The 24,440-nt window shown below is 42.3% G+C and overlaps 1 long non-coding RNA gene and 1 other non-coding gene across 2 annotated transcripts in view; one reads left to right on the top strand and one right to left on the bottom strand.

The window, feature by feature from the left end:
• Nucleotides 1-24,440, top strand: part of LOC141276889 (uncharacterized) — a 160,004-nt gene that overhangs the window by 84,722 nt on the left and 50,842 nt on the right. The window lies entirely within an intron of this gene.
• On the bottom strand, nucleotides 15,016-15,122 carry LOC117308765 (U6 spliceosomal RNA). Its single transcript, XR_004522946.1, has one exon. It is a non-coding gene; the product is annotated as a U6 spliceosomal RNA (small nuclear RNA).

Raw genomic sequence — 24,440 nt, 5'->3', positions numbered from 1 at the left:
AAATCTGGTTGTGAAAGTCTTCTGAATTTTTTGTTTTTAAGATTATTTGGCTACTTTAGGTCCTGAGCATTTCCATATAGATTTTGGAGTTAACTTGTGATTATTTACAAAACATATCCTGCTGGGACTTTAACTGTAACCGCATTGACTCTGTAGATCAATTTTGAGAGAAGTGGTATTTTAACAGTATTGACTCATCTAATCTGTGAGTATGGGTTTGTTCCTTGTTCCATTGAATTCTGTCAAGGTTGCTTTGTATATTTTTAAGCTCTTCAACTATTGCATAGACTTGATAATCATTATGTCTTTCTGGTGAATTCAGCTTTTATCACGATGAGCTGTCTCTCTTAATCTGTGGTAATAATCCTTGTGATGACGTCATTTTTCTCCAGGTATTAATACAACCACTCGGGTCACTCTGCATGGTGTATCACTTTCCATCCTTTTACTTCCAGCCTACTCAGGCCTTTATATTTCAGGTGTCGCTCTCATAGATGGCTTTTTAAATTCAGGCTGATACGTTCTGCTTCTTATTAGGAGTGCTTAATTCATTTATATTTAATGATTATTGATATGCTTTGATTTAGGTCCATAAATTTTGTTATTCATTTCTCTTTGTCCCATCAGCTTTATGTTCACTTATTTCACCTTTTCTGCCTTTTTGGATTTACCGAATACTTTTTAGTGTTTCAGTATAAGTCCTCTATTGACTTTGTAGCTGTGCTCCTTTGCAGTGTGTGTGTGTGTGTGTGTGTGTGTGTGTGTGTGTGTGTGCCCTAGGGATTACAGTACAGATACTTAATTTATCACAATGTACTTAGTGCTAATAGTGTAGCCCTTCATGTAAAATGTAAGAACCATGCAGCAGTTTAGCACAATTTATTGCCCCATCCTAAGTGCTATTGTTGTTGTGTGTCTTACCTCAAGTACGTTATAAATTCCACAATACAGTATTAGTACTTTTATTTTTGCTTTAAACATTCACGTGACTTCGAATATGTTAAGAAAAGCAAAAAGTACCTGGAGAGATACACACCTACATGCACAAAAGGAGCGAGAGTTTTATACATGTACCCGTGTCAGACACTCTATTTCTTCCTGTAGATCCTAGTTTTCATCTGGTGTCATTTACCTTCCAAGAAAAGAATTTCGGTTAGGATTTCGTATAGTGCAGGTTTGCGGGTGGAAATTTCTCTTGACTTCCTTTTATCTAAAAATGATTTTCTTCCAACGTCACTTTTTGTATTTTTGCCTGACATAGTGTAACTGAAAGTGGGGTCCGGCTGCTCACCATTCAAAAGCCAATAAAGAGGCCAGGTTGGTGGAAAGGAAAGTTTGCTTTGTTTTGGATGCCGGCAATGGGGGTGGGGGGGGAAGGCAGATTTCTGTCCAAAGGCTGACTCCCTCCACTGACAATCCGTGGGCAAGAGATTTTATAGATGGAGGGAGGGGGCTCCATGCAGAAACAGCACAGTCAACTCTGACCATCATCTTGAAATTGATCCTCGGTCGTCTGACCAGCATCATCTTCATTTATTTTAAGTACAGTTAATCTTCAGTTCCAGGGCCGGTTTGCTCCCATTTCCTTAAGGCCAGTTCTTAGAACTGTGGCAGCTTATGTCATGGCTACAGTCTGCTCATCAGGTAGTTAACTTTTTACACCTGGTGAGGGTTTCAGTACCTCTAAGACAGCTCACAGGATATGGCTCAGAATATTATCTATAGCCCTTGAGAAGGAACCAAAGGTCCTTGACTTTGCTTACTGACTAAACTATTATTATTTAGTCTTGTTGGACTGTTTTCCTTTGTTTCTGAATTTACTCACTTCTCTGATTAAACTTATTCTTTGGCTAAAGTTTTTCCACAGACAAAAGGCAGGCAGAGGACATGACGGGGAAGGACCACAGGGTCTTGCTCTGCTTCAACAGTATCCTGGCTATTATTGTTTCTGATGAGAAGCCAACCATTAGTTATGTTATTACTTACTTATATATAACAGGACATTTTTCTCTGACTGCTTTCTAGATTTTCTATTTACTCTTCAGTGTTCAGCAGTTTAACTGATGTGTTTCATATTTACTTCCTCCCTTATTCTCTTTCCTTCCTTCTTTCTTTCTCTTTTTTAAAAATGCTTGGGGTTTTCAGAGCTTCTTGAGATCTATGCCTTGCTGTTTTCAGTACAATTGAAGATCTGTTGGTTATAATTTCTTCAAATTTGTTTTGCGCCACTTTCTCTGTCCTCTCCTCTGGTACTCCAATCCTACATATGCTAATCATTTGCTGTTGTGCAGCTAGGCTCGTTCACACTCCTTTCACACTCTTTTTCTCCTTTTTTCACTTTTGATTTATCTTCAAGTTCACTAACATTTTCTTTGGCTATCTCTGATAAGTTGATAAGTGTATACAATAAATACTTTTAATTCTATATGTCTTAACTTTTTCTCTCCTAAAGTTTCCATTTGGTTCTCTTTTTTTTTGTGGTACACGGGCCTCTCACTGTTGTGGCCTCTCCCGTTGTGGAGCACAGGCTCCGACGTGCAGGCTCAGCGGCCATGGCTCATGGGCCCAGCCGCTCCACGGCATGTGGGATCTTCCCGGACCGGGGCACGAACCCGTGTCCCCTGCATCAGCAGGCGGACTCTCAACCACTGTGCCACCAGGGAAGCCCTGGTTCCCTTTTTATAGTTTCCATTACTCTGAAGATTTTCTCCTTGTGTTCATTTATAATGATCATGTACTCCTTTAAGTCACTGATATATTTATTATACCAGCTCTAAAACCCTTGCCTACTAATGACAACATCTGTGTTATCTTGAAGTCTGTTACTATATGCTACCTTTCTTTTAGCAATTGTTCACATTTTCCTATTTCTTTCCGTGTTTATAGTGCACTGCACATTTTCAATGAAACATTCATTTGTAAAGATAGAGATTCTGGATAGTTTGGTCCTTCTCTTATAACTGTAGATTTTTGTTCTAGCAGTAACTTAACTTTATCAGTATTATTGGACTCAAACCCTAATCTCTATCTCCCCTGGAATTGATAGCAGCTGAAAATGCTCAGTTCTTCCAACTTCCAGCTGTCGCTTTTCCCGGGGAATCTTGGTGTTGCTCCATTGCTTACAAACTTCAGGGTTCAGCCAGGGTTTGGACAGAGATCGTATGCAGTTCTGAGGCTCCCTAACTTCTGGAATTTCTTACTTATTCCCTATGCTCTCTAGCATCTCCCAACTCCATACCTTGACTTCTTAAGCCAGTGAGACCAGGATTCTGTTTCAGTTCTTCTGCCTCTTGACACACAGATGGGGGTGTGCCCTTCAGCAAAAAGTCATACGAGCACACATTTTTATCCAGAAAAATTATTTTCTTTCAAGGACAGACTCCCCTCCAGGTCCTGTGTGCTTTTGGTCAGTCCCCACTGCCTACATATAGTTTATTTCTTAAAATACTTTGTCCAGAGTTTATCATTGTTGTCTGCAGGAGGGTTAGTTCCAATAAAAAATACTTTGCCATCACCAGAAGTGGAACTCACCAGAAGTGGAACTCCCATTATATAACTTGTAAAGATGGTATTTTTGGAGGTTAGATAATGTATTCAACTAAACATATAGATCAAAAGTGATGCTACTACCTTTTAATGAATATGTGTCACCCATCCAATTATAAGCCCACTGAGGGTTGACTCTTGGTCTTCTAGCTTTTCGTGGTCTTATTTCCTATCACTGGTACTCAACCAAGGTTTTATGATAATGAAGAATGTTTATATACTTCGTTATATTGCTAAAGAGGCCAGGTGAAGAGTTTTAGTTTTCTTATATTCTATATCCAGAGGAAAAGATCGCAGTTTTGAAAATGTGTGTCAGATTTTACTTACAGGATTAGAGATTTCATAGCTCTAGTTGACAAATCAGCACACTGTAGCCCACAGGCCAAATCTGGCCCACTGCCTGTTTTTGTTTAGGGATTTTTATTGGAAGGCAGCCAAGCCCATTCGTTTACGTATTGTCAGTGGTTGCTTTCACACTACGATAGCAGAATCGCGTAGTTGTAACAGAGACTGAATGGTTGGCGAAGCCAAATATATATAGAGTTTGCTCCTTACCGAAAAGGTTTGCTGACCTCTGCTTTAAATCAATGTGAAATACTCACCAGTATGTAGAAGAAGCAGTTCAAAGTGCATGCTCTATTGCATATCAGTATTTTGAGAAGCATCTTTTTTTCTCAATGTGCCAGACGATAGCCTCATTGCAGCAGGCAGTATAGTGGCCCTTTAAAGACCTACGTGGCCTCATCGCTGAAGCAGGTGAATGAATATGTTACCTTACATGGCCAAAGGGACTTTGCAGATGTGGTTAAGAGTATGGCCTTGAGAGGGGGAGATTATTATGGATTATCCAGGCAGCCCCAATATAATCAGAAGAGTCTTTAAAAGCAAGAATCCCTACTGGCTGTGAAGTGATGGTGGAGGAAGGACTGGGGAGATGTGATGTTGCTTCAAAAAGGGATGAGGGGGTACTGAGCCAAGGAATGCAGGTGTCTTCTAGAAACCGACAAAGGAAAGACAATGGATTTTCCCTTAGAGCTTCCAGGGCGGTATGCAGTCCTGCTGACACCTTATTTTAGTCCAGTAAGACATGTGTCAGACTTCTAACCTGCAGAACTATAAGATAATAAATGGGGCTTCCCTGGTGGCGCAGTGGTTGAGAGTCCGCTTGCCGATGCGGGGGACGCGGGTTCGTGCCCCGGTCCGGGAGGATCCCGCGCGCTGCGGAGCGGCTGGGACCGTGGGCCGTGGCCGCTGAGCCTGCGCGTCCGGGGCCTGTGCTCCGCAACGGGAGAGGCCACGACAGTGAGAGGCCCGCGTACCGCAAAAAGAAAAAAAAAAAGATAATAAATGTTTGTTATTTTAAGTCACTAAGTTTTGATGATTTATTACGGCAGTAATAAAACTAATACATTCACGTACTGTAATGCACAAAGGAATGAATTCATTTCATAATTATTGAGAAATTGTATACTAAAATTAGGAATGTATTAGCTAACCACAGAACACAGCAGAGTATCTCTCGCTGAATCAGCTTTATTTTTGCAGCAGCACTATTTGAGCAGGTACTTTTGTATCTGTTTCTGCCATCTGTGATGTCTGAAGTAATTAGAAAAGAATTCATGTGCAAAAGAAAGGCAGTTCTCTGGGCTTTCATTGAGTTATGGTTGCTAGAGAAACCATTTCACTTAGTGATCAATATGTCCAGTATGTCTCTGTTGCTTTGTGCTTAACTCCCAAAGACACCAATGCAGAAGGGAGTGGGTCCATGGAAAACATTGAGGAAGAAGAAAGGAAAACCTTGAAATATTAACTTCAGTGAAAGAAAATCTGGATAACTTCTTCCCATGAAAGTAAAAAAAAATTAAGAAAATTAATGGCTTTGATTTTTGTACAAATTGAATAGGAATGGGATTTATTTTTCCATAGCAAATTGGCAGGTCCTCGAGATTCTCTTGCAATGCCATGAAAGCAAAGGTGCAGCTCACCCAGCAGCCAGCCAAGCCCTTTCCAACATTTTTTTTCTCTGAATTGTCTTTCAATTAAGAAATATGAAAAAATGAAATGGACTTGTAGTTTTGAAGGACTCTGATCAATACAGGATATTAAATTCTGTTCACGGTCCCCTGAATCATAGACTGCTTTATACAGCCAAGGAACTGGAGCCCTAGAGAGACAGAGTAACTTCCTGGAACTAGAGAAAATAAAAGAAATGCTTAGCGAGGAACTCTGAGCACCGAGGGACTGTTTCATGTACTATGTTTTGAGGTCATTAAAGTACTTTTGCTTAAAAAACATGAAGTTGGCTCTTGTCTGCTTGATCACAGCCAGACAATTTCAGGTTGGTGGATAGCAATTTGAGAAGAGAGGAGAAGCATGATAGAATGACACAGTGACCCTTTTATGCAAACACTTTGCAGATTAGCAAAGGCTATTTCTTGAGACATAGTCCAAGTCTCGGAACCTAAGGGATTTAACATTTGCACATCAGTGCAGTTGCTTTTACTTTTTGCATGGAAGTCATTTTGAAATACATTATTGTGAGAATGATTAAATTTGAAATTATCTTGGTCAGAGTGACGGGCAGGCAAAAAAAAAAAGACAAAATGATGAAGTAATAGAAGAGCAAACATAAAAGAGATTTTCCAAATCCCTCTAAGGAAAGTGGAGAATTACAAGTGCATAAATACATGTATTAGTATCTATGCTTACCCACTTCAATAAGAATTTTACTTTCACATTACTTTTTTTTTTTTTTGAGCTCAGTGAAATTCTTGGGCTGTGTTGTTATGAAAGATAACAGGGTAGAATAAATTGATCTAATTTCTCTTTCAAAAGACGACAGCTAATAAATATAAAAGATGAAATTTAGATCTGTACCTAATCTTATGATGGCCCCAAAAGGATGTCAGAGACAGTTTAAATGGAGACACACTAGTAATAAGATTTCTGCGCTGTTTAAAGAGGATAAAAATTGCTTACAAGATATTATATATAGGTACTTAAAAGTTACTTAAAAATGTATAGTTATGTAGATATATAGTTCCCACATGAGTGTCCCCTGGGGTCTTGCTTTTTAATCCACTCTGACATCCTCTGTCTTTTAATTGGTGTATTTAGACCATTCGTATTTAAAGTGATTATTGATTCTGATGAGAAGACCGCTGTCATCCGCATCCTTGTTTCTCTATAGGTAAAGTGTTCCATTTACCCGAGCTTCTTTCAGGTTTTTTTCTTTGTCTTTGGTTTTCTGCAGTGTGACTATGATACGCTTAGGTGTAGCTTTTTGGTGTTTGTCTTTCTGGGTGTTCTCTGAGCTTGCTGAAGTTTTGATCTGTTGTCTGTCATTAACTTTGTAAAATTCTTGGCCATTTATTAGTTAAAATATTTCCTTTGCTCCATTTCCTCTTTCCACTAGTTCTGATATTTCCATTGCATGTAAGTTGTACTTTTTAAAAACTGTCCTACAGTAATTAGATGTCCTGTTTTCGTCATTGTTTCTATTTTCGTTTCAGTTTAGGAAATTTCTATTGACCTATCTCTAAGCTCACTGATTCTTTCTTTGCTGGTGTCCAGTCACCAATGAGCCCATCTAAGGCAATTTTCATTAATTACAGTGTTTTGACCTGTAGTATTTCCTTTTGATTCTTCAAGTTCCATCTTTTTCTTCTTACATAACTATCTTTTCTCATTGCCTACTTCTTTCATTAGAGCCCTCATCATCTTGATCATGGTTATTTTAAATTCCTTATATGATAATTCCAAACCTGATGTCATATCTGAGTCTGGTTTTTATGTTTGCTTTTTGCCTTCAGACTGTGTTCCTTCTGGAACTTTAGCATGTCTTGTAATTTTTTGTTGTTGAAAACTAGATGTGCTGTATCAGGTCATAGGAGCTGAGGTAAATAGCACTTTAACGTGAGTTTTTATGTTAATCTAGCCAGGATTCAGGCTATGTTTAATGTTTGTTGTAGCTGTAGGGGTCCAGGGGCTTTAAATTACTCTATGGTTCTTGTCTTTGTCTCCCTGTTGTCTTTGGGCTTCCCTAAGTCCTCTTCCTCAGACATGTGCACCTTCCAGTAATGCGCTTTATCACACAGGAGCTCTATAGTATGGTGGTAACATGGAGGAGGGGCAAAGCTCTATAATCGTATGATTAAATTTTAGGTTTTCAGTGAGCTTGTGTCTGTGGGCTAATACCTTCACAAGTGTTTCTAAAATTACAAAAAGAAAAAGATTTCCCCTCAGGTGAGACAGGAAGACCAGAAGGGGGCCGGGGTTGGGTGATTCCCTTTCAGCTTCCAATGAGACAAGGCCCTGGTGATGTCCTTTCCCTGGAGAGGAGGCTTTGTTATCAAGGAATCACTATTGTGGCCTCTCCCATTGCAGAGCACAGGCTCCGGACGTGCAGGCTCAGCGGCCATGGCTCATGGGCCCAGCCGCTCCACGGCATGCGGGATCTTCCCGGACCGGGGCACGAACCCACATCCCCTGCATCGGCAGGCGGACTCTCAACAACTTTGCCACTAGGGAAGCCCTCAAGGAGCCTTTTGACATTTCACAGTGGTGACTCCTCTCCTCCCTCTGCATTGTTGCTGGGTCTGCACCAGGAAATCCTGGTGAGATTCCGGAGTTAAGCCCGCAAAGTGGTTCCGTCTCTCACTCACCCATACTCTACCTCCAGTAACTTGTCAGAGTTGCCATTTAGCTGTCCCTCACCAGCTCGTGACCCCTGAAGCTTCTGCTCCAGGCAAGCGTGACTCTCTGGATTCTCTGTTTCTCCAGATTTCAGGGTGGGGCTTGCTCTGAAATCTCAGTTCTCGGATGAGTCCAAGCAAGGTCATTCCTCTTCTCTTTGTCTTTGTATTAAGAGCAGGAGTGACAAACTTCTAAGCTCATTTCATGTCAGAGCTGAAACCAAAGTGGCTTCCTATCTATTTGGTTAAACCTAATCTTTAGTTCAAGGTTGCACCTACTGAATACAATTAAAAAGAGAAAAAGATGCTACACAGTCAATTATAAGCCACTATTTTCAGAATTGTTTGGTGGGGACACAGGCCAGCTCACAATCACATTCTCCTCTTTTCTTTAGGGAAACAGCCTACCGTATAAATTGAAAAATTGTTCTTACTCATTTCCCCTTTGTTCTTTGCCTCTTTTCCATCTCGTGCCTTTGGTCTCTGGTTCACTGGAATTTGAATTTAGAAAACTGACATTTTACTAGATTTTATTCTTGCGTTCACAGATGACCAAAGGAGTCTCTCTCAGTCTCTATGATTCTTTCTCAAGAAAAGTCCTCTTTTGCTGTAGCTGGCCCATTGCAGACTCTGCCAGGAGTTCAGAGAAGGCAATTTTCAACGGCCCTCTGTCAGTTCGCCTTCAGAGCACCTTGACCTTTATCACTGCTTGTACATTTTCCTCTTAAATTTGGATGGAAATTTTAAACAGCGAACTTGTTAAAGCAAACTTGTTAAAGACCCTGTGTGCAGCTTTGATTAAAGCCCTCTAATCTTCACCTTCATAATGAGATTTTCTTTGTGAGATGAAGTTTCTACTTTTTCACAAAAGCCCCTATTTTTTATGCCAAAAAAAAAAAATCTAACGAAATGTCCCAGCTAAGGAAAAGCCTCAGTGTGACACCGTTTTCCCTTATGTGATGTCGTGTCACTTAATGCTTCAGCCCATTTCATATCTCAGATAAACAATATCCCATCTTTCAACTTTTAATCTCTTCGTTCAGCCTGGTCCGGCCCGCTGGTACCGTGTGAGAGAATCTGGCTCATCATGTTCAAAATGAGCTGAAAGAAAAGTGCTTATGACGGAATTTGCATTTTCCTACAGCAAAAATGAGAAAGGGAAAAAGCTGTAATAAAATTAATTGTACGTATTGCTAAGAATCTTGCTGCCGAAGTGCTTAGCATTAGAAATTCTTTAGACAGCTCAGCTCTGCGAGGAAAAGGGATTTTTCCCTCACGTAGCTTTAAATATAATTCAGTCTGCATCAGCCCTCTGAAGCTTCCAGAAGCACATTAAAAACGGAAGGTTCCTGGCGCGCACCTCAACTCTGTATTTTCAAATGCTAAACTCTGCATCGGAGCCTTTAGAGTACAGTCAGGTTAGGGGAGCTCATTATGAAAAGGTTAAATAGGTTAAAAAGTTTTAAAGGTGATGGAAAAGGGAGAGGGGTATGAAACAGTGACCAATGAGATGCTAGGATTATTCATAAAGAACTTTTCAAAGATGACTATGTCTCTCTGTATAAAAGGTAAATGTGGTGGCATTAAATATGAGTGACTAGCCTCACGATTAAAATAGGACCTTTCTCTATCCCGGTGATTTAAGGCCTTCCAGCCATTACCACGTGCGTCTTCCCGGTGTTTCTGCGAGGGGGACACGGGAGGTTCTACCCCCTTCTTACAGCTGGAGAAGTGAAACGCACCCCACAGGTCTGCTTGTCAGTCCATATTTTGGCTCTCACAGTTAAATCTCTCATAGCCCTGTATTTCCTAATCACTGGTTTGCAAGCAGCCCTGGTCTAAGGTAGTTTCCTCAAGACCTTGAAAGAAAAGAGTTTTCATAAAGCCAAACTCATTCCACTTGAAAAACTGACCTCTAAGTTGCACTTATGTCCTTTTCCTACTTCCTTGGTTCTAGGAAACAAACAAACAAAATCTCTAAACATTACAAAAAAATTTACCGGTCCTGAAATCCCAAAGACTATTTATTGATGCCTAATCTCCAAATTGGAATAGCAATACTGACTTACCTGACAATCGGAAGTAAATAATGAAACACAGAGAAAAATACCCACACGTATTACCATAGGTAATGCTTTTCCTATTGATGTTTCTAAGGGCCTGCTTGTTACCTAGTGGACTCTTGTGCTGCCTGTGGCTACTGTATGCTAAGTCAGGTTGTGCTCCCGCTCAGAGGACTCCAGGCCCCAGGTACTCTCCCCGACTTCTCCTGTCACTCTGCCCATCTCTCTCTGCGCCTGCCCACCACATCCCCACCCTCTTCCCCGTTGGTCCACGCGTGCTCCTCCTGTATTACCTGTTCCTCCTTCTGGAAGCTTCCTCCCCTGCGAGCTTCAGGGCTCGTTCCTTCTTTGTTTGAGGTCGCCACTCAAATGTCACATTCCTAACTGTTCTGTCTAAAACCCCAGCTGCCCTCCCAGTGCGGCCGAGGCACTTCCCTCGCTCTGTATTTCTCCTTGGCACTTACCCCTGTCCGATTCGCTTGCATTTTCCTTATTCATTGTCTAGCACTGCAGTAGGACGTAAGCTTTCTGAGGGCAGGGAATTGGGTTTCACTAGTGGGATGCCTGGGGTGTAATAGCACCAATCAGATATCTGTTCAGCAAATCAGTATATGAACACGGTGTATGGAATATTACAAGTGGCATGAAAGCACGAGCAAAATACATGCATAGTGAACAGATAAATTAAGAACTGTCATTGAAAAGGTCAGCAGAACTAAGGTATACTTATCACGTGAACAACATGATGATTACAAATAAGATTACAAGTTGGGCTTTCACTTTAAGAAAGATCTTTGTGCCTCCCACTTGACATAAAGCCTTCACTTTCAGTATTTCACGTGTCTTCAGAATGTCTCTGGGCGGTGGACCAGGAGCTTTTTTCTTATTTCCTTTATTTAATTGTCAGAGTTCCTTAAAACGCTAATCGAGTCATCCAGATTGTGGCCTTGATTTTTCCCTTTGTTTCTGTTGCGGACACAGGCCGGTTGGTTCTTTGTAAAGTGAAAAGTGGCCTCGTCAGGGACCCAGGTGATCTTTACAACCTCTTGATCAGAAACTTGGATTCCTGTCTCAGGGTTCAAGGATGGTTTTCCGCTGCTGGGGGCTTTCCACATCATATCACTGCATCCTCTGAAATCAGGCTGATCCTCTCCGCCGGATATAAAGTTAGTGAAAGTCTCTTTGTCGACAGAAACAAGCTTCCGTTTCAGTTTTACAAAGGCCAAAGTCAGAGCGAAACAGTACAGAGGCATCTGAATGAATATTATGAGAGAAACAGAGTCTTGCCTGGGTCTCCTGAAGGTAGAAGGATGAAAATTACACTAAAACAAAGGTGCAGATGACACCGTTAGTGGACACTTCCTTTGGTGACCGTGCTAAGTGCACGTGGTCAGCGAGGGACTGAGGCAGCGTGGGGATACCACGCAGATGACGGGGCAGCTGCGGGTCTCCAGACCAGAGGGAACTACTTCATCTTTAATGCTGCTAAACAGCTTTGCTCTCCGAGCATCCTTTCTGGGGCCTGTTTTCCAAAATACCCACATGAGGCCTTGGCGACTAAAGTAAAACTCGAATCATTTGACGTCACTATGTTCTATCAGAAGACACTATTTTTTTCCCAACTCGATACACATTTTCTTCTGCATTTGTTGGGTTTGTGGGACTAAAGGGTTCATTCCACGCCACGGACACAAGAGAATGCAAACTTGACTATCTGCTTCTGCACATTTGCAAATTTTGAGGGTTTACAAGCAACTCTTTCTTTTCCAATGTACCTTTGGTTATTAGATATTAGAATAAGTAGACCTGGATTGAATGTAAATGATTTAATGTTCTGGGACATTATGACCTGTTACAAAGAAAGCAAGCTGGTAAGAGGTAGATCTTCAGCTCCTAAAGGGCACAAAGTGTACCCAATGCAGGCTTGTCTCTCAGAGCAAAAAACAAATAGTAAAGGTGTGTCTTCAGTGAAGAATGAGTGTGATTCCCTTTGAGAACAGTGAGAGTGAGGATGGAGACTTGGAGAGAGGGAGGGAGGGAGGGAGGGAGGATATGGGGGAAATGGCCAGAGAGGAGAGGCCTGTGTCCAGGCCGGGGCTGGCCCGCCTTAGGGAGGCTGATGGAGCAGCAGCAAGATTCGACCTGATGGAATTCCATCGCCCTCCATGAGTAAGGGGACAGTGCCACTTGCCACCTGGGCAGGCACGTCCTGGACCTGTTGTGTCCTGTTAGAGGAGAAACCAGAAGCCCCAGTCTGTTTCACTCGTCACTGGGGCTATTCTGGGAACCACCGGCCTCGAGGAGCCCCAAGATGAGCTTTATTCCAGGAGTCAGGACTTAGTGTTTTCAGGGTTACCAAAGGCAACTCTTTCTCCATCAGGAAGGCATAGCCCTGGTCAGAGGGGCCTGAGTGGGAGGTAATGGTGCCCATACTCAGGCTTCGTCTATAGAGAACTCGACGAGGGGAAAGACACATGCAGAACATGGCCCACAAACGTAGAGATCTGAGCGAGCACGTGTGTGCTTGTGCGTGTGCGTGTGTGTGTGTGTGTGTGAGACTGAGAGAGTCAGAGTCAGAGATGAAAACAAAGACACCTATAGTGCTTAAGATTTGGTTTTTGATAAACTCAAGTGTTTCAGGTTCCTGCTTCTCAGTGGTACTCAGACCAGAAGTAAGACTCAGATGCGAAGCTGCCTCCAGAGGTTTACCTGTCGTTGCCTGGTGGGCTGATGTCTTCTCACTTCACACATTCATTGTCTTCCCTTGGTAGAAAAAGCAGGGCAACCAAACTGGCTTGACAAAAAGCTAAACAATGAGTTACCTGGTCACCTACAGCGGGAGGCCCAGTTTTCCTTTATCACAGCGCTTATCACTGAGGGAAACAGTGCAGATGGGCCCTTGAGAGTTTCCCGTTCTATGAATCAACGCTCACAGACATTTTACTAAGTGCCAGACTCTTCTCTAACTGCTTTACACGTGCATCCCATGATGTAGAGCCCAGGACAGCTCCAGGAGCTCTGCTTTATTATCCTTCCATTGAGGAATTTGGGATCAAATGTGGGGGACTGCCTTGTCCGAAGTTCCACAGGCGGTAACTGGAGGGTCCAGGCAGTGGGGCCCCAGACACCGTGCTCTTAGCCACCATGCTGAAGGGCTTCTCCATCTTAGTAGTGTTTAAAAAATCAGAAAGCATAACTTTTGAAAGTAAAACAACCTTGGAGTGTGTAAAGAAAATGCCAGTGTTATCCCCCAGCTATTCTAAGTTAACCTGTGACGATAGATCGGTCTGTCTCTTTCCATACCATTGTCGACGAAAAATTAATCAGTCAATCTAAGAAAGAAAAGGAAAATTTTATTTGAGCCAAATATGAGGATTATAACCCGGGAAGAGCATCTGAGAAATCTGTAAGAACTGTTCTGCCCATTAGAAGTCAAGGCACAGTGTTTTGAGACGGAGGACTGGACAGTAAATGACGTATTATTGACAGTTTACGCAATCCAGATCGAAGCGTCATTGTGGCCCCTTACAAGATCAAGAAGGAATGTCATTTTTTTCCCTTGACTTAAATATCACTAATGTTTTTGTCAAATTTGCTTTTCTTTATTTTCTTTTACGTTTTTAAAATTGAAGTATAGTTGATTTACAATATTGTGCCAATCTCTGCCGTGCAGCAAAGCGACTCAGTTATATACATATAGACATTCTTTTTTGTATGTTCTTTTCCATTACGGTTTATCACAGGACATTGAATATAGTTCCCTGTACTATACAGTAGGACCTTGTTGTTGAGCCATTCTATGTATAATAGTTTACATCTGCTAATCACACACTCCCAGTCCTTCCCTCCCCCATCTCCCTCCCCCTTGTCAACCACAAGTCTGTTCTCTATATCTGTGAGTCTGTTTCTGTTTTGTAGGTAGGTTCATTTGTGCCATATTTTATTTTTTTATTTTTTTAAATAAATTTATTTATATATTTATTTTTGGCTGCGATTCTTGGTTGCGGTGCACAGGCTTCTCCTTGCAGTGGCTTCTCTTGTTGGGAGCATGGGCTCTAGGCGCGTGGGCTTCAGTAGTTGTGGCATGTGGCCTCAGTAGTTGTGGCTCGTGGGCTCTAGAGCACAGGCTCAGTACTTGTGGCGCACGGGCTTAGTTGCTCCGTGACATGTGGGATTGTTCCAGATCAGAGCTCAAACCCGTGTCCCCTGCATTGGCAGGCAGATTCTTTTTTGGTTTTTTTTTGCTGTACGCGGGCCTCTCACTGTTGTGGCCTCTCCCGTTGTGGAGCACAGGCTCCGGACGCGCAGGCTCAGCGGCCATGGCTCACGGGCCCAGCCACTCCACGGCATGTGGGATCTTCCCAGACTGGGGCACGAGCCCGCATCCCCTGCATCGTCAGGCGGACTCTCAACCACTGCGCCACCAGGGAAGCCCGGCAGGCAGATTCTTAACCACTGCGCCACCAGGGAAGTCCCTGCCATATTTTAGATTCCACATATAAGTGATATCTTATGGTATTTGTCTTTTTCTTTCTGACTTCATTTAGTATGATAATCTTTAGTTGCATCCATGTGGCTGCAAATGGCATTATTTCGTTATTTTTTGTGGCTAATATTCCATTGTATATATGTACCCCATCTTCTTTATCCATTCATCTGTTGATTGACACTTAGGTTGTTTCCATATCTTGGCTATTGTGAATAGTGCTGCTAAAAATATGGAACTCTTCGTGAATTTGTGTGTCATCCTTGCACAGGAGCCATGCCAATCTCCTCTGTATCGTTCCAATTTTAGTATATGTGCCGCCGAAGCTGGCACAGGACTGTTATGTTTTAAGGAGTTGTCCTGTTGATGCTGGGAGAACGTTGCCGTTGAGCAGGTTATTTCTGCCGATGGAGGAGGTTTGGTTGATGTATAATGCAGATACATAATGCATAGTCGGAGGGAGAGAAGAGGCCAGAGGACAGAGAAAAATTCTTCTGTTTAAATTTTTCTTGTCTTGCCATAAAATATGAATTTTATTCCACACCATCTTTACTCCATTTCTTTCTGCAGATGCCCAAATGTAAGAATTTTGTTTTCTATCTTTGATTTTACAGAATGAGATGACATGAGACACATTAAATCAATCTTTGCCTTTTGACTTAGCAGAAATAATATGGATATTATTTCTAGTCAATAGCCATAGATCCAATTCATTCTTTTGAATAGCTGAGGAACATTTTTTTAAGGACAGAGGTGTGTCATAGTATATTCAATCACTCTCCTACTAATAGAGATTAAGGTGTGCTAGTTGGTTTTTTTTTTTTTTGGTGGGGGGGTGGCTTTTTTTTAAACCACTGGAAACAACACTGAAAAAAATTCTTTGTACATGTGTCCATAAGTACTGAAATATTTGTTTCTATATGTGAAGCCCACAAATTGAAATCATTAGGTCAAATAGTAAGAAATTATCAGGGTAAAATTTTAATAGATATTGACAAATTTATGGTAATGATGTCTATTTATTTTAGTCTTTGTACAACTCTTCTTTCTATTTCAAAAGGTAACTGAAAGAAGTTTTGATTCTAGAAGACTCTCCCATCTTGTTCTTGGGAAATGAGCAAACAGATATGCTATTGTGAAAATATTTGTAGTATAAAAAGTATTAGTAAGTGTTGGCTAACTACTATACAAGCAACCCCAAATCTCAAAGACTTAACCAAGAACTTTTATTTCTTACTCATGTCACAATCCAATGCCGCTCAGTAGGGGACGGGAGGAAGGGAGATGTGACATGTTGTGCCCCATGTCGTCACTCAGGACCCAGGCTCCTTCTATCTAAGGCTCCACCCACTTTTAGGTCCTCTGAATTGTCTCCATTTAGTCAGTGAATAGAAAACAATAAGAATTGGGAGTAGGAAGACTTTATGTGCTAGGCTTGGAAGTGGAACACATCATATTCCACTGGGTAAGAGTCCATTGACCCAGGGCAGCTGGAAAAGTACCCTAGCTGAGTGCCGAGAAAAAGTGTGCAACATGGGTATTGTACTTCATTTTCAACCGCGATGGGAGTGAAAAGAGTAGTTGTGAGAAAAGGCTGGAGAGTCGTCATGGTAATCAATAATGAAACCTGCAATAGGATGTAATTTACTAGTGGCCGAAGACAACAGAGGAGATTTTTTTTTTCTTGTTTATCGTGCTTCACTTTATTGCGTTTTTTTACAAATTGTTTGTGGCAACCCTGCATTAGGTTTATTGGCGCCATTTTTTCCAACAGCATTTGCTCAGTTCATGTCTCTGTGTCACATTTTAGTAATTCTTGCAATATTTCAGACTTTTTCATTGTTATATTTGCTATGGTGATCTGTGATCAGTGATCTTTGATGTTACTGTTGCAAAAAGATTTAGACTGGCTGAAGGCTCAGAGGATGGTTAGCATGTTTTAGCCATGAAGTATTTTTTAATTAAGGCATTTGCACACTGAACAGACTACAGTATAGTGTAAACAGAGCTTTTACACGCCCTGGGAAAACAAAAAACCTGTGACTCTCTTTACTGCAGTGGTCTGGAACCAAACCTGCAACGGCCCCGCGGTCTGCCTGTATATGTAATAAAAGGAAGTGTGAAGATTTTTGTGTTGGCTGATTTAGGTGAACATGAAAGGGAAGGTGGGCTAGATGGTGCTAGTGTTGAGCTGAAAGTCTAGACATAAGCTCCACATCCTGGCTCCACCATGAGTTCTCTGGGCAAATCACTCCACTTCTTTGGGTCTCGAGTTCTTCAGCTGGATATAGACTTGGAACAGAAATAGGTAAACTCTAAGATGTCTCACTACTCTTAACAGATTGACTGCTAAAATATGTCCTTTTTACCCATTTAGGTTGTGATATTATTAGCTTTTTGAACAAATTTGGAGACATACACTCCAAAGTTACAAATAACAGTACACAGTCCAGTTTGCCATGTTTACTTCTTGTCGTTTGTAAATTTAAAACACATTAGTTCAAGGGTTAAAAGGACATTGTCTTTTCAATTTAGCTTTCTACTTTAGTTTCTGATCATAATACCTACAATTTATTGAGCACTCCCTCTGGGCCAAACCCTTTGCTTAGGATATCCTTAGAAAACCTATCAGCGGTAAGTGCTGTCATCCCCATCCTCAAGATGAGGGAATTGAGGAGGGGAGACTGAGTGGCTTGACTTAGCGTGCCACAGAGCGGGGTTAGGGGACAGGCATGTCTAGACTCCCTTTGACTTGGAAAGAGTTTTAACAGCTAACGCGGAGTTACTGAAAGTCCAAGGTGGTCTTTCTATTTCTGAGTATATTTTCTCATACGTGTGTTTATTGTCTCTTGTATTTTTCATGAGTATTTTTTAAATCTACAAATGTTGCTATTCTCGATGCTATTGTTTATAGATGTTTATCAAGTTCCTCACTCTTCTTCATGTAATATCCAATATCAATCAATTTCAGGGATGCAAGTAATAATCTTACTTAAATCATGACTCTAGATGCAAATTTGAGAACCCTTTATAAAATCAGAACTGACTGTCTAAATGAAATTGGAACTGATCATCTTAAAAGTTTAGCAGACAAAAATTCTTGAGATAGGAATATAGATTCCATTGCTTTGCTTTTCCTAACCAAGTCATTTTTTTTTAGTACTGGTTTATTTAGTCTGATAACATTTCCAGAGGAATAATGATCCTAAAGAAAATGGAAGCTTTGGTTTTTTTCTTTTTTTTTAAGGTTTTTTTGTTTTTATGTGGACGATTTTTTTTAAAGTCTTTATCAAATTTGTTACAACACTGCTTCTGTTTTATGTTTTGATTTTTTGGCCACGAGACACGTGGGGTCTTAGCTCCCCAACCAGGGATTGAACCCGCACCCCCTGCATTGGAAGGTGAAGTCTTAACCACTGGACTGCTAGCGAAGTCCTGAAGCTTTGGTCTTTATAGTTATGATTCTTTTGAGATACTCCCCATGTACATTTAAAATTGTTCTATAGGGAAAGTGAAAGTGTAGTTGAATATTTCCAATAAGTAAGAAAATGTTAGATGCTTTTTAAAGGAGTCAGTGGATTTTGCATAACCAACTAACTAACTTTTATTTGTATAGTTGGATAATAATATATTGGTATTTTGAATTCTGTTGAAACAGAGTAGCCAATATATTCATTCTTTCTAAAGAAGACCCTTGCTCATACTTTACCACATTTAAGAGATAAATTTATGGTTAATTTTCTGTGTAACTAATTGCTTTGGCTTATTTAATTATTGATGCACAAAAGAAATGTTCATTTTTCTGCCTTTAGAGACACCCCAAGTAAATTACTCTATAAACATTGAATTGCCCAATTATTTATTATACGTTTTTGTAAGTTTACTTAAAATATAAATATTAGCTACAGGAAGATGTATAGTTGACCCGTATACCCTTGAGCTCACATGTGAAGTTCATTTTCTAAAACTTTCAGAGGTTGCAGATTTAATCAGCCTTCCGCTATGACATTTTCTACGGAGATTCATAATCAGCTGTACCATAAAGTACATCACATAGTTCTTGAAACTAGGCAGAGTAAGAACAGCTTAAATTGGAGTTATGTCTTTAGTTGAAATATAGTGTCCAGAGTCTAATTAGTGTCATTAGAATGTGGGGTTGGGATAAACACTACGACCACTGTCCGTTGTTAGTGCCCAGACTTGCTTTCCAGGTCATACATCCCTTTGATTCAATCTCTTTCTTGCCCGAAAAGGGAGCTGGCCAAGGAGCTGTTTTTACTGTCTGTTTTCCATTATCACAATCACACAACCATAAAGAACTAAGATAAGAAACGTTTCGGGCTTCCCTGGTGGCGCAGTGGTTGAGAGTCCGCCTGCCGATGCAGGGGACGCGGGTTCGTGCCCCGGTCTGGGAGGATCCCGTGTGCCGCGGAGCGGCTGGGCCCGTGAGCCATGGCCGCTGAGCCTGCGGGTCCGGAGCCTGTGCTCCGCAACGGGAGAGGCCACAGCGGTGAGAGGCCCGCGTACCGCAAAAAAAAAAAAAAAAAAAAAAGAAACGTTTCAACCCTAACAGTGTCTCAACAGTGAGCTACTGAATTGCCGTGTTCATTTGTTACCTGGCATGAGACCTTCAGATTACTTTACTATCCTTTCAAACTAGTAAGGATTGTGTTGTTGAAGGAAAAAAGGCGGTCTTGTACATTTTGTTTCCCCCTTGGTTAAAAGCACCAATACCAGCAATTTGTCTCAGTTGGGAAAGAGAAGATTACAATTATACGGGGTCATGGAGGAGACAAAATCAGCTTACAATCGAAATTGCGAATTCATGGTTCTCTCCACACGTTTGTGAGGTGCCTCATTCCCAGACTTGCAGTCATCACCTCACTGCTGATGCCCACCTGGCTTCATGCTGAGGTCTGACGGGTATTTGTAAACACAGATTTAAAAACAGGAATGAAGTTCTGGGTCCAATGCGAGGCACTATAAAACGTGCCACCATGTGGGAAAGCCTGCATTTATCATCAGAAAAAAAAAATAGCCCCTTCTTCAACAAGCACTCTTGGTAAGAATCTTTCTAAATACAGCCTTTTTCTTCAGCTCACCTCAGAATGACAACTTTTGTACTATTTTAAAATAGCATTTACTAGAAGAAGAAGAAATAATCAGGGATAGAGTTTTTGTTTGTTTGTTCTTGTCCTTCTCTCGGTCTTTGGTTTTGGAAGAGCCAAGACTTTGAGAGTTAGAGATTGTCAGGTGAGGTGGGGTGATTTGCCAGAGCCTACGTAGGGCATCTGGTAGGCGTAGTTTTCAGCCGTCTGAGAAGTGGAGGGAAGTGGGAATTATAAGCACAGTGGTTACAGAATGTCGTCCCCCCGTGAGCTAGAGCCGGCCTGGCATCACCGAACTCTCTCATGCCGAGTGTCCAGAAGCCGCCGGCAGGACGAGGCCGGCAAGCACAGCCGCAGTGCCAGCTCCGTGTGACCACCTATGAGATGGGGGCGCAGGGTGCACTTTGCATCAAAGACCTTAATGCGTCTGTGTCACCAGCAAGAAGAATACGTGGGCCCGGGAAGCAGGTGGAGGAGAGTTGGCCCTGCTTACCATCACTTCCAGTGAGCCGCTCAGGAAATTTGTGCTTCCTGTTCCCACAACTCCAGGTTACAGAAATGTAGAGAGCTTGGTTCTTAAAACTGGATTATTTCCATGGAGGATACAGCCTGTGTCCCATTGAATTGTAAGCTGCTGCTGCCTCCTGGACACTTCAGACTCCTTGTACCAAGGGGCCAACAGGCAAGAAGATGCGTCCGTGTCCTTGGTCACCAGGAGGAGGGAGGGCTGCCGTTGCACAGCAGAACACAGAGAGACACATTGGCATCACGTGGTCCCCTTGGGTGCCCTTTTGTACTGTTGGTCAGCTTTGATGGTAAATGGACAAGTGCACAGCCCTGGCCTGAGAAGTACGTGGTACCCAGGGGCTGAGGCCTCTCAGGGATGAGAGTCTTGGTCATGCCATCAGGTAAGCCGCCGAGAGTACCAGAAGTTCTAGTTGAAGGTGATGGCGTCCAGAATGGAGGGAGGAAGAGGGAAGAGGATGAGGTTCAGTTGCAGCCCTGAGACCAGCGGTCCCGGCGGGGGCTGCAGTTCATGCAGCTGCCCTTCCTCTTCCTCCAGAACCCTGAAGGAGCTGCTTCTCAAGCTGGTATGAAGCAGTAGATCTAATGGTGCATGTACTGCAGAGGACATGAAGGGGCACCACCTGGATTACTTCTGGAGGGAGGACTTGCCGGCCGGTTATCGGCAGACAGCCTCCAGCTGCCACAGCTCCTCCAGAGTTCGCTCAGCTCTAGAGGCGCCTCCTTCTTCTGGATTCTGCTTCCCCGCCCTCCCACCTCCAGGTGACGATCCCCAGTAAACGTCCTGCTTGCCAGTCTGCATCGCAGCATCTGCCTCTGGCGACTCCACCAGTGGCATTTAGCACATCCAAATGCTTTTAAGTGTCTCTGGGGAGGAGTTTGATTTCAAATGGCACCTGACCATTACGCCCTTCACACTTCCATGGAAATAACCATGCAGACAAAGCAAAGAATAAAAGTGCACAACATTGATAACCAAACTCTTACCATGTTAGGAACTTTTACTGACTGCAAGGCCAATGAGACTGGATTGAAACGTTGGGTTGGTACAGTTGAGAAACCTCGCGCCGTTTCCTTGGGTAAGCGTGGCAGTGGCCGGTGTGAGTGATGCACTAGCGCGGTCGTGGCACAGTTGTGTGGCTCACTGACATCTCAGCCAACTGTTCAGGTGAATTACTAAACTGTGAAACGAGTACCTCACTCAGCCTTGCCTTGCTGAACGCTAAGGGCTGGTTCTGCTGCGGAATTTAGGGAAGGTACACGGAGTGGGTCGTTGGGTCCTAGTAAAGGCTCATTCCTGGGGGGAGGGGTGTTGTTGCAGATCCTTTTGCAGATTTAATAAATGCTTTTGAGGTCAGCCATGGGCACATGTACACACTCACCTACTTTTACATAAAACTGAAGTTTGTCTATGATTCTGCCAGGGATCCACAGATCCTTGCTTAAAGAATGCCGGCAATAGGAATTTGATCATTTTTTAAGTGTAATTTTCCAATAACAGATATTAATAAAAGCTGATCCTGAACTAAGCAATAATCTATCAGATGCTATTTTTCATTTGATATTTTTCTCTTTTTCTTGGATTCAAATCCTGACTCTGCCATTTACTTATGGTATGACCTCGGGCAAGTCACTTAACCTCTCAATGCCTCCATTTCCTCAGCTATAAAAGAGGTGTGATAATCATTCCTGCTTCATAGGGAGAGTGTAAAAATAACTGACAATCCAAGCTTAAAACAACGTGGGCTCCTAAGCTCTCCCAGGCTGTCGCCTCCGTTGTGGCTGGTGGTGGGGTTGTGCAGCCGGCTGCCACTCCTTCTTTGTCCAAGTAAAGATAAAATGCACTTGTAAATTTCTGGTATGTGACAATTTGTAGAGAAAAGGCAATTTTCAATTCCATACTTCACTGCAGGGTTCTGTTGTTCAGGACAGCATAGTAAATAGGACTTGGTTTCCATGGACACTGTGAAGGGAGGTTCTGCAAGGCGGTACGCGTGGTACCATAAAGTACCTCGATGCAATACCAGAAAGTCCAGACTTACTGCGCTCCGCTCGCCACGGTGCAAGTGAAATGCTTTTACACAGCGATGTTGCAGGTTTTCTGAAATCCAACTGAACGTAGGAATTAGCCTAAGTCTTCAAAGGTTACATGAGGCATTAGAAAGGATTTAGGTGGTGGCTTGTTTATTTAATACAACTTCTAAGAAAAAGAAGCCCTTTCTTAAATTTGTCCTTGGGATAATGTGGAAAGAAGCTATCACAATATAGATCTTTTTTTTTTTTTTTTTTTTTTTTTTTTTGCGGTACACGGGCCTCTCCCGTTGCGGAGCACAGGCTCCGGACGCGCAGGCTCAGCGGCCATGGCTCACGGGCCCAGCCGCTCCGCGGCATGTGGGATCTTCCCGGACCGGAGCACGAACCCGCGTCCCCTGCATCGGCAGGCGGACTCTCAACCACTGCGCCACCAGGGAAGCCCCACAGTATAGATCTTTTGATTGAAGAAAATCAAACAGAATCCGGTTGGTAAATGGAAAGAAGTGGAGATTGGCTATAATAGTAATAAGATGTTCTTTGGTTTTAATTATTTATTTAGTTCTCCTCCCCCTGAAAAGGCTTAACTAGACATGGTCTATATAGGAACATTTAGAAATAAAATGAGGGTTTCCAAGATCTTCAAGATTAAGACCACAGAGAAAGAAACGGCAAAGAATACCATACCCACATTTAACCTCCAGAGGGAAATGGAAGAGACAAAATTTCTGTAATTGGATTTTCTCCAGAACACGTCAAGAGTACTTGCTTTTACAAAAATGTTCATGGGTCATTAATCATAACCTAAGAACTGTATCTCACCTGAAAACCAAAAGATCCTCCTTTGGCCGTGGCCCAAATGAATTCCAAACAGCATAGAACGTTTCGTTTTCAATTCCCCACGTGCTTATTATTGACACAGCTCTGAACATCTCCAAAAATAAATCCCATTTACCCACACGGCAAGCACTTTCACGCCAGAACATTTTTTCCTTGGCATCAATAGCAAAACCACACTCTCTTCAAGTGTTCCCAACAGATAGATCCCTTGGGACATGAAACATCAGAAGTGGACCAAGCCCTTCCAGAATGTTCTGGCACTAAGGCCCTGAGTGCCCAGAGCCATGGCAGAATATCAGCTGGAAGACACCCCTTCCCTACCTTCTGAGGTCCTGAGAGCATCCTGATGCTTTCTGAAGAGTTGTGCCTACATGTTAGGCTCTCCAAGGACCCCTCCAGAAGGTTTCTCCAATTCTACAAAGACATCATCTAAGCCACGGGGAGTTTGGCTCTGACCCCTTATTCCATACCCCTCGCAAGGGACAGGGATTTGGTAGAGGCAGAGGTATTCAAACCTTCCCTTGACAAGCCTGTGTGTCCAGAGTAGCAGCTTCTTACAGTCACATTTTCTGTATTTTTTAAAACCACGTAGTTCAAGCTTGTTTCCCCAATTTTTGTCTGAGATGGTGCCTACACTCTTAAGATGGATATAAAATAAATTACATGGAACGTGAAAGTGTATATTTTAGAGAGACTTTTATATTTTAGAGTAAGAGCATAGTTTTGTAGTATTATCTTGAACTTCTAGAACTTTCTGTAGCTATTTTAGAATCATAAATATTTTACAATCATCTTAATTAGTAATTCCTCTTAATAGTTGGACCAACCACTTATCATCGGCATCTTGTCCTTGTGCGAACAGCATGTAGAACCAGAAACAGAAGTTGTGCCTTTAAGCTTTCTCCTTGCAATTTATTCCGTTATGCAGGGGTACCTCAATGTGTCGCATCTGCCCACAGATCATCACAAAGCTTCTCCAAGAAGGTCTCTTCATTCCCCAAACCAGATTCCCCTATAGGGAGGCAGTGATGAGAGACAATGTCAGGACTGCCCATTTATGTTTAAATATTATCTTCACAGGAGCCTGTAAACGAAACCTCGTGGGGTTTCTGGCTGCAAGCAGCTGGAATTTACAATGCTCGCGTTC

Source organism: Tursiops truncatus, chromosome 17 (assembly GCF_011762595.2).
Source record: "Tursiops truncatus isolate mTurTru1 chromosome 17, mTurTru1.mat.Y, whole genome shotgun sequence".
NCBI classification, from domain to species: Eukaryota; Metazoa; Chordata; class Mammalia; order Artiodactyla; family Delphinidae; genus Tursiops; species Tursiops truncatus.
This window is presented reverse-complemented; position numbering and strand designations above follow the sequence as displayed.